Below are 10402 nucleotides of genomic sequence, written 5' to 3'. Positions count from 1 at the left end.
AACTACAAGGTGAAATGAAGGTTGCTATCAGACAGCAGTGCTCATTGTTTGATTGCTTTACATTTCTGTAATGTTACCTTTTTTCATGACCACTACTTTCAGAAAATATGTACTATTCTAATCTTTGAGGAATGCTCAAGACAGCTGCTGCAAAATTTTAATTGTATCTTAAAGTTTATTCTTAGCTTTCAGACAATGAATCTCCTAAACAGAAATCCACCTTTTGATAGTGTTAGTTTATCTTAAATTACTGGATCCCCAGTTACATCTACTTTCAGAAAAATTACAGGTTTTCCAGTGAAATTTGCATTAATGAATTAATCTATGAATATCTGCTTGTTTTTTTTTTGTTAGTTTTTACTTTTTTTGACATTGTTCCAAATCTTTGTAAATAGCATTTTTAAATGCCTGTGAAGATGAACTAAATTCTTTTACAGTACCGAAATTCTATTTGTTTTCCCACTCTTTCACCCCCTTTCCTCTATCTCTAAGCCCCCCGCTCCTCTCCCCACCCTGTTTCAAGTTCTCCAAGATGCAGTAGTAAAATAACTAAAAACCTTTAAAAGATCTCCTATTTGTAGGTGTCCGATTCAGACTGTGAAGGTCTTCCCTTCCCCCTAGAGGGGGGAGAAATGGTACAACAGATGGCTTTCTCCCTTTTTTCACTACTTATTTGGTGAAATCTGCATTTTCTTTTTAGAACTCCTTTCTGATGAGACAGAAAAAAAAGCCTTAACTCTGCAGTATGTTTTACATTCCGAAGTGAGTTTTCTCTGACAAGCCCAGCTGTGGTACTTGTACCACTTTTCTCCTTACTCAGATTTTGTGTGTGTGTGTGAAGTCAGCTTGGCAGCATTGCTTAATCCTTTTTTCTTCATTTTTTGTCCATTTCCCATAACCTGTCTCTGACTACATTACGGTGCGGGCACACATAGCACCTTTTTTATCTAGTAGATAACAGTACTAACAAAAATGTATCAGTAGGCTGAAAAAATTCCAACACTAGTTTTCATTAACAAGCAAACAAAAGGTTAAAAAGCCCCGGTTGTCATGAATACAGACAAAGAAAACTGCATTACAAAAAAATGTCAGTACAGAGCTATTACCTAACTTGCCACATTAACAGACATTTACAAAGTTCTGCTTGCTATATGCCTAAGTATTTAGCAAAAGTAACCATTTCTACACTTTTTCTCCATGCTTCAATAGCTATTAATGCTGTATCTGCGAGCTACCAGAACACTCAGCATACAAATTTGATCCATACCTGGGAAAGGGAAGGGCAGAAAGGGGGACACGATGGCATTTCTGTCAAATGAGCACTGAAGCATACAGTAAAGTGTTAAACCCTTTTTATTGAAGCATGTAGAAAAACAGCTAATACACTGAAACCTTTTCCGTCAGAAAGCCCACCATTTCAAAGTCAGCACACCAACATCCTTTCAAAAAAAAATAAATAAAAAAAAAAGACTGCACACAGTGAGTTGATACTGGCTTCTTATTTTGCATCATGGGATTTTCTTTTCATTTCATACCACAAGACTTAAAGACAGATTTATTCTATGATCAAACTGAAGCCTAAGTCCATTCACTACTGGGGAGTTTGCAGGGATGATCCCCATTATAACTAAGATAATTTCTTTAGATAACATAAATAATTAATTTTCTGTATTTTTTCAGGGAAGAAATCTTGCAAATTATCCTAAAAAGATTGCCTTTTATCCATTGGGAGAGATCCTTCCTCATGAAGACCATTTATTACATTTTGCATTCCAAATCCTTCCCTTGTTTTCATTCCGTTCAGGCACAAGAGATACCTGGGGATCAACTTCTTTTGGCTGTATTTTTTTCCATTTGATTTTACAAGAATATTGACAAGTTGACAAGGCACGTTTTTTATTATTAACATTATTTTTTTTTATGTTTGTAGAATTTTGAAAGCAATATACTTCCCTGCAAAAGAATATTAAACTTTTGAAACAGTTGCAGCAACATGTTTTCTAGGGCATATATTTTTCCTGTACAATACATTACACTGTCAAAGGGAATGTTTTCAATAACAAAACTCTCTTAGACACATAGATTTTGGTGATTCTAGCCATAGCGAGGTTTCTGCCTTCCAAGTCAGACTCTGATCATTTCTGGAGAGACAGCGAGAGGTCAGAATGAAAATTTGAAACAAAACCATCCATTTTTCCAGAAAAGCTGGAAGATCTTCTCACTCTGAAGCTGATCAAATGCATTTTAAAATCTCAGAAATTATACAAAAAAATTGGAGCTGTTGTCTTCCAGTCATTTCTATAAGCAACTCAGTTTGTTGGGCAATAGCGTAGTTTAAGCTCATTACCACAAATAGATTACTAGTATGGCTTCTCTTTCGAATTCTCCTTGGAAGATTCAGTAGTAGCTTCAGAGGAGGCCTAAGGGGCACATTACTGGCATAACTGGCAAAATACATTCTGAGAGGACACTATTATGAAGCAAAAACAGTTGTAATAAAAGAGAATTTACTTACGAACAGCTTAAAGACCTCAAGGAAATGCCTAAAATTTCTGTTCTAAGCAGGAGGCTTTTACATCTTCATTTATTTATTTTTTTAAGTTATTGACACAACAGTCAGATATCTACTGTTACAAAAAAAGCAGGACTGAATCACTTGCAAAAAGAGAGACAATTTAAAATTTCTGTTAATTTATATAACATATAACACAAAGTGGGAAAGTGACTCAGAGAAATAGTAAGCTGATCCAGGGACGTTCTCTTGAGCTCTGCGGATGTAAAAGTCTTCCTGTCCTATAATTTCATCTGCAGAATATTTCAGGCACATGTGATTATCTTTCTTCAGGGGCTGCTTTACAGCATATTTCTGTTTTTCACCAAAGAATAGCAAGAAAATATGTACATTAACAGCGAAGCATCATCAACATGACTCTGTGTCATTTTTGGCATTACTCTAAGGTGCAGAAATTGCACATCTTACATATTACAGGAGAGTTTTTGGTAAAGTGAAGGAAGCTTCTTTGCTCAAGCATTAATCCAAGGAATCTGGTTAGTAAAGTTCTTTCCATCCAGCAAAATGAAAAGGTAGATGCAATGTTTCCTTTAATAATTGTTTTCATTAGTGAAATGTTGAATATCACACCCTACACCATCTGTCTTCTCTTATTGCTCTTCTCTGCTTAACCTTTCTATTTCTACTGCCTTTCACTTTGAAACCTTGCCCTTCTGATTGTGTAGTGGTTTTTTGGACATATCTGCAGCCATATTTGCCATGGATTAAAGATCCTGCCTTGAATAGCTATACATAATAGGAAACAGAGAATTTAGACTCATAACTTGGAATGCTTCCATCGCATTGAAAACAGGAATTATAGGCTCATTTGTTAAAAGATAATCACCTAACCACAGACAGTATGCTTAATTCTTGTCTAGCTTGCTATCCATATCCTTTTTCATCAAAAGTCCCTAAATACTACTTATATTCTTTTGCAATTTGCTTTTGTTTTATTTACTTTGGTTTTTCATTTTTTCAGTTCAGGCACTAAGATGGACCAGAGTGCAGAAGAGTGCCTCATTGAAGGCACGCAGAAGTTTATTGACAGCAGCCAATTTGAAATCACTGTTCTCAGCTTGATTTGGCAGTCCAGCTGCAATTTCGTATACTTATATAAGATTTGCTCAATGTCTAATGTAACTTAGAGACACGGAAGTAGCTCTGTCAGAATGTTCCTCACAACTCAAAGCCTCTACATAGACTTTTATGGAAATGATTCATGTTTCTGCTCTGATCGTGTTTATTTGTTCTCACCATACAGAGGTCACAATCTGTAATGATACCAAGTAGCTACAGGGAACTAAGTATAAAAATAAATAAAGCAGTGTCTAAGACAGCATTGTACAGATGCTAATGTCTAGCAGTCATCCAGTAAGTCAGAAATTGTCTTTTCTTTTCAGACTGCACAATGCATGGAAGCAAGTATTAACAGGATCAATACAAACACTTGTGATCCTTTCTTTGCCCTATTACCTTATCATAGATTCGTAGAATGATTTGAGTTGGAAGGGACTCTTAAAGAGCATCTAGTCCAACTCCCCTGCCATGAACAGGGACACCTACAGCTTGATCAGGTTGCTCAGAGCCCTGTCCAGCCCAACCTTGAATGTCTCCTTATTCCTTATACCTAACCTTCCATTGATGCTCACATTTGGACTTCTGCAACATCCTCTTGTAGAGAGCCAGCTTCAGTTCTGATTTAAGTGAGTTATTCTTGTCCCATGAATGCTTCAGCTTTGCTAACTTTTGTACTGACTGTTGAAAGACAATTGCAGGCAGTGGAAAATAAGGCTCCGAATAACATAGTACTTCAGCCAAGAATGCATTCTGGGAACTTTCCTTTTTCATTTTGCTTCACTTCTTTGGGATTGTATGCTTAAAAGAAACAATCATTTCCAGTGTGAATGATACCTATATTTAACACTTCTATCAAACTGGTATACTGAGATCCCTACTTGCACTAATTGCTTACGTAAGACAAATTATTGGCTGTTAGCTGCAAGATAATAGACTCTTTAAATGGATTACAGCAATGCCATCTAATTTTACTAAATAAAACTCTGTAAAGCAGTATTCATTAATTAGCTCTAAATCTCTTCTGACTGGTTTTTCCATGCACAATCACATCTGTTCATGCTTTATAAAAAAGTGAGGTTTGAAAGAAATTGATGAAAATGTAAAGAAGCTAATTATTTTGTAATTTTTCCTAAGAAAAGTTCTCACTTTTTTTTTTTTTTTTTTTTTTTTTGAACTAGAACGACAAAATATTGTAGGTCCAGTTGATTTTTTTTCTGAAATTTGGATATGGTAAGAACAGAATTTAGCGGAATACCCACAACATTGATTTATTTGACAAGAATAGACATGAAATGTTACACAGAGTAACTCAGTAGCAGCATGCCATTGGTATCACGTAGAAACACTGACTAACAAGTTACACATAATTTGACTGGACCAGCAGTGCTCTTTCCAAGCAAATTTCCTGTTCTTCTCTGGGTTCTGGTTCACACCACATTGTGGTTTTGCAGATCATGAATGGTATCTTCTTAGGTGAACTTAAACTGGAATATGATCTCTAGGAGCACGCCTAATGTAGTCTTAGCTAGCAGTCACTCCATCCAGGAGATCAAACTACAGTTAAGATGCAGTATAGAAAAAATACATTAATCCTGTACTCCAGAACATCAGCACTCATTATTTAAGCCTACAAATGATCCCCTCCAACTGGTATGCAGTACTTGCTTATGTAGGCATTAGCCCCATAAGGGATCACAAACAACTTCAGTCCCTTTCATGTGAGCCTAAAGGCACATGGTACATTGCTTCATGTCTACATGGGGTACATTTTAGGACATGCTTCAGTATTGTGCAAACATTTTCCTTCATGGTGCATGATGCTACAGATAAATTCATTAAGAAATTAATAAGCATGCAAAACAATCCTAGGCAAGAATTTACAGTAAAAGAAAATTGATGCCTCAAGGTGACAGTAAAGCTATAAAAACTCCACGTAGTCCGTGCAATACTCAGATGAACACTATGCATGTTTGTGCACAGCCAAAGGTGGATTTTGTGCTATAAAATGGGCAGTGCTGTGCAGGGATATTCCTACATTCGGACTTCATTTTTGTTCATTCACAGACCTGTCAATTTCTTTTAGACAAGTTGTTGTCCTTTTTTTTTTTTAGGATAAAGGTGGTCAGAATTAGGAAATATTACTACATTTCTTACCAGAAATAAATGCAAAAAAATAGAAAATACGCATAAAGCACTTGGCCACTGCTGGCCTACAGTGGAAAAAAGCTTATTGTCTAGAAATAATGAAGAAATGTGACAGCAATATTTTATACCCCAAGCAGATTTTATTTTCAACTTCTGAACTCCCTTTTCATTTCTACCTCTGAGGAAATCTTGTATAGTAGAAATGTAAAGTAAAACAGGCATGACAGCTTGAAACAAGAGAGGATTGCCACTTTATATAAGAAATCTGCCAAGTTCCTTGCTAGAATATGTTAGTAACTAGAAAATTATCCATGGAAAAAGGTTTATGTTTCCTTCACCATAAACACGTGTGCAAGATTTGTATTAGGATGCATTTAGTGAGTTTGATGCTTTTTTAATGCATTTTATTTTTTTGAGCTTAAGTGATATCCTTGGATGTCAAGAAATCTTGTTGTTCTCTTCTATCTTATGAGTCATTCTCTTAAAGTGAGCTACTAATGTCCAAGGCAGTTTAAAAAAAAGGCTTTTCTAGATGAAACCTCAATTGAACTGTTCCCATTATGGCTGAGTAAATGCCTGTCCACATTCTTTCCTGACAGAAAAAAAAATCATTCCTTCCTTTGGAGCCTATTGCATAGTCGGTTTGCAAACTTTTTTGTTTATTTGCCATTCAAGAGTTTATTTTTCTGCCTTGTCTGCAAGTATAGGTTTTGAACCAGGTAGCTGAAACTGATGATAATTTTCCTGAACAACTACTTAAGAAAGTATTTTCTTGTTTTCAAAGGGAGGTAGAAAAAAAAATGTGGCTAAGAAGAAAATGCCTATCTGCTTTAGGCATGCAAGATACAGTGAAATAAAAGAATATAAAATGAAGTCAGTAAGCAGCCTTTTTCTCAAGAAACAGATCAGAGAAATTCTGATGATATTAAATGTTTGCAACACGAACTTCGTCCACATCATCTTTCTGAATCTCAGCGAAGGTATGAGCTTGCTATTACATCACAGAAGAAGAGGAATCTCTTATATATAATAATGCAGTTCATATAGCATGCTGTTTGAGGAAATATTAAAAAAAAAAAAAAACACTTGATTTTTTCCTCTTAGTTTCATTTAAATAATCAAGGTCTAAATTGGAGTGCTTAAATGGAAGTCAAGGAACTTGGAGAGTGATGGAGGAAGCAGTAATCAGCTTGAAAAGATGTTGAAGCTCTGATGAGCTTTGAATATGTCAGATTAAGTTATGTCCTAGAAAGGGAGGTTCCTTGAACAACTGCTAGTCACTTTAAATTATTCTGCATTTCAAACAGGAAATCATCCAATTAGACTAACAGCTGCAGAGATTGGAATAAGCCTTGCATATGAGAAAATTTAAGAAAATGCAGCTGAATACTATGTAAAGCAGTGAAGGTAAGTCATTTTCTCTCTTTTTCTCCAATAATACGAAATTTCAAGGACTTTCAGGATAAGGAAATGAATGCAAAATTGTTACATATGATTAAAACAAGAAAAATCATTTACCATGAATTGTGATGGATCGTGTTAGCTGGCACTTCATATGGGTGTTCTTTTTTTTCTAAACTATCCATTGTTTCTTTAAGGTGGGTGGAGTTTCTTAACCCAGTTCAGCTCCAATATCATAACTATTATTTCAAAAGGTTTTAATGAAGATGAGTAATGCTGTCATATTGGAATTACTCTCCTAGATGAGTCATCAACATTTAAAATTTTTCTCTAGAGTACTTTCTGAGGTTGTAAACTACAAACAAAATGTGAAAAAGGTCTGACAAAAATGTAGATGTCAAAAAACCAGTAACTCAGAAGAAGGTGAAAATGAAATTGTATATAGTCATAAAAACTTGCTGTCAACAACAAAAAGGATTCTAATACCAGGTAAAGGAAAACAATATTGAGAATATAGCATACTTTTTATCTGGTGGAGCATTCTATCATGGCTGAGAAAGCAACTAAAGCCAGTTTAATTTTATTTGGAAACTTTCCTGGATGTACACATACAATTTACATGTTTGATTCAATTTAACTCTCCTTGGAAATAAAACACTCATGTAAAAGAATAGAAATAGGATTTTGAAACTTTGGCTAGTGTGAGTAAGGTTTGCAAGACCCTGAACTCCATGAAACTAGTATAATTCTAGGATCTAGAAATACATTTCAATGAAAGTTTTGAACAGAAAGACAGTTGCTTTTATGTTACACAGAAGATGCTGTCTTTGGAAAAAAAAGTGAAATTTACATAAAAATGAAAAGGCTTAATATTTATCAGTGTAGTAGAGTAATTATCTAACATATTAGATCCCTGGAGTATCATAGGTCTACATTATCTCAGACAGACGAATGCACGGAAATCACTCTGGCCACTGCTGAAATGAAGAAGCATATAGAAAAAAAAAAAAGAGAGAAAGAAAAATAGGAATGTTTGTACTGCACAATTGTTGCTACGTTATGGTCCTGATTCAAAGCATTGCAAAGGAACATTGGCATACAGCCATAGATACACAGCTGACCTTACACAGCTTAGGTAGTATGTCCAGTGCTTGACCTTGCCATAACCATACAAGACATAGTTCAGAGCTGTCCAGCTGCTTGCAACAACACTAATCTCAACAAGAAATGAAAAAACAGACTCTCCGATCACATCCATGGAGCTGAATTTAGCCAGGAGGTATATAAACACCAGAATGCACTTATCCACTACCTTGTCTTACACCCACAGTGTACATTGCCAAGGGAAAGTCCAAAGGAGAAGTTGTGGAACTGCACTTTTCATCAGCTGTCAAGACAGTATCTTATATTACCTGGTAAGGCTCATTTGATTTGACTGTAATATTTTTCTTGTATGAGAAACGGTGTCATCATGATACAAGGCTTTAAGGCCCCTTGAAAATCAGCTGTAACTTCACGATTTTTTTATTTTTTTTCAGAGAAGATTAACCAAAGCTCCCCATGTTTGGATTTGAACAGACTAGACACATGAAGGAGTATCTTTTTTTGTGGTCACAAACTACTGGTTCAATCTGGAATGATAGTTCATATGCCCAGCATGTTCTGATGTGGTGGCTTTTTGTTGTATACTCAGATTTTAACCAGTTTCATTGATTGCATCATCTAAACATCTCTTTTTAAAACCTTTTCTTTTAAACAAAGGAAGAGAAGGTGCAATCCTTTAATCAAATTTCTCTGAAAACAGGAGTGAATACCGCCACAGATGAGCTCCTGACTCCTGCCCATCATAACATTTTAAAACAGAATGCATTTTAGAAGCCCACCCATTTCTTTGAAATTGTTCACTATAATGATTGCTGTGTTGCAGCAAAAATTGAATAGTTGGCTAGTATAAACTTTATTCTTGAAATGATTAAAGATGATGATGTAATGATTATTACTTTCCACACGGGTTTGAGAAATAGGTCCTGCCCAATCAACTTCACATTATTTTTATGAGAATATGGCTTTATCTGACAGATACACAGGTGCTAATGCAATTTTTGTAATGCATGACTTGATGCCACACACCTTAGGGTTATGAAATGAGAGTGATACTAAGTTAGTGTTGTGCATGCCAAATGGATCAAACACTTGTAAAACAGTGGTTGGTTTTTCGTTCTGGTCTTTTTTTTTTTTTTTTTTTAATGATTCTAAATAAGAAATCTAGGGCAGTTAGATGAACTTCTGTGAAGAGTCTTTCAAAGAGAAATGATGGAATTTAAAACTTATGTCAGCTTTTGGTGAAAACACAAAACATTATTATTTATAAAAAAAAATCCATTTGCCATTCAAAGTTATCATCAAAGAGGCATGCTTGGCTATAAGGAAGTCAGATGGATGTGGAAAAAGCAATATTTATTTAAAATATGTATAGAGAGAGATTTGTTGCGCACACACACACACACACACAGAAGTTCCAGCATGGCCAAATGTTGCAGTTTGTCACAGCTGCAGACAGGAAGCTTTCACAGGAAAGCAGTGACTCTGGAAGAGACATACAGACGGTGGTGATCTGTGGGTGACCTTCCAGTCCGGTCCATATCCAAAAGGTTAATGTGATTCCTGCTTATGTTAATGTTGTTATTGCTGGTAGCCACAGGTATTTGTTTCTCATACTGAGGAGCTTTGTGGAAAATGAAGGACTTAGAGGAGTGTAGCAAGAATTATTTAAGGGTTGAACAAAGCTTTGGAATGAAAAGCCTCAGAAGCTTAAATGATTAGTTCAATGATGAGAACATAAATGGGTAATTAGATCAGTGTCTACATGGTAGAGAAACTTAATAATGGACTTTTCAGTCTATTAGCGTTCAGAAAAACACTAAGTGAAAGAGCTGAAGGTGGACAAATTTGTATTAAAGTTCGAGGACATCATGAGAAGGAACAACACTATTTTTGTCAAAACACATGCACAGATGTACATTCTCTGAATGTATGAATCTTAATAACCCACCATTCTTTAGGCAACTGTATATTGTGAGGAAGTAGTAACTGTTCTTTAGTTTCCAATAATTATTCACACTTTTCTCTTTAGTTTCCATTTACCAGCTGACTAAGCCCATAATTATCGCTAAGAATGTGAAACTAGCTCCTGGTATGCACCAGAGAATGTATTGCTGGTTAGCA

The 10402-nt window shown here is 35.4% G+C and overlaps 1 long non-coding RNA gene across 1 annotated transcript in view; it reads right to left on the bottom strand.

Moving 5' to 3' along the window:
• LOC110389800 overlaps positions 1338-10402 on the bottom strand; it is a 119990-nt gene continuing 110925 nt past the window's right edge. The window contains exon 7 of the long non-coding RNA XR_002433396.1: positions 1338-2866. This is a non-coding gene — a long non-coding RNA (uncharacterized LOC110389800). The remainder of the gene's footprint in view (positions 2867-10402) is intronic.

Source organism: Numida meleagris, chromosome 1, assembly GCF_002078875.1.
Source record: "Numida meleagris isolate 19003 breed g44 Domestic line chromosome 1, NumMel1.0, whole genome shotgun sequence".
Classification (NCBI taxonomy): Eukaryota; Metazoa; Chordata; class Aves; order Galliformes; family Numididae; genus Numida; species Numida meleagris.
The sequence above is the reverse complement of the archived record's forward strand: the minus strand, read 5'-3'. Positions and strand labels throughout refer to the sequence as shown.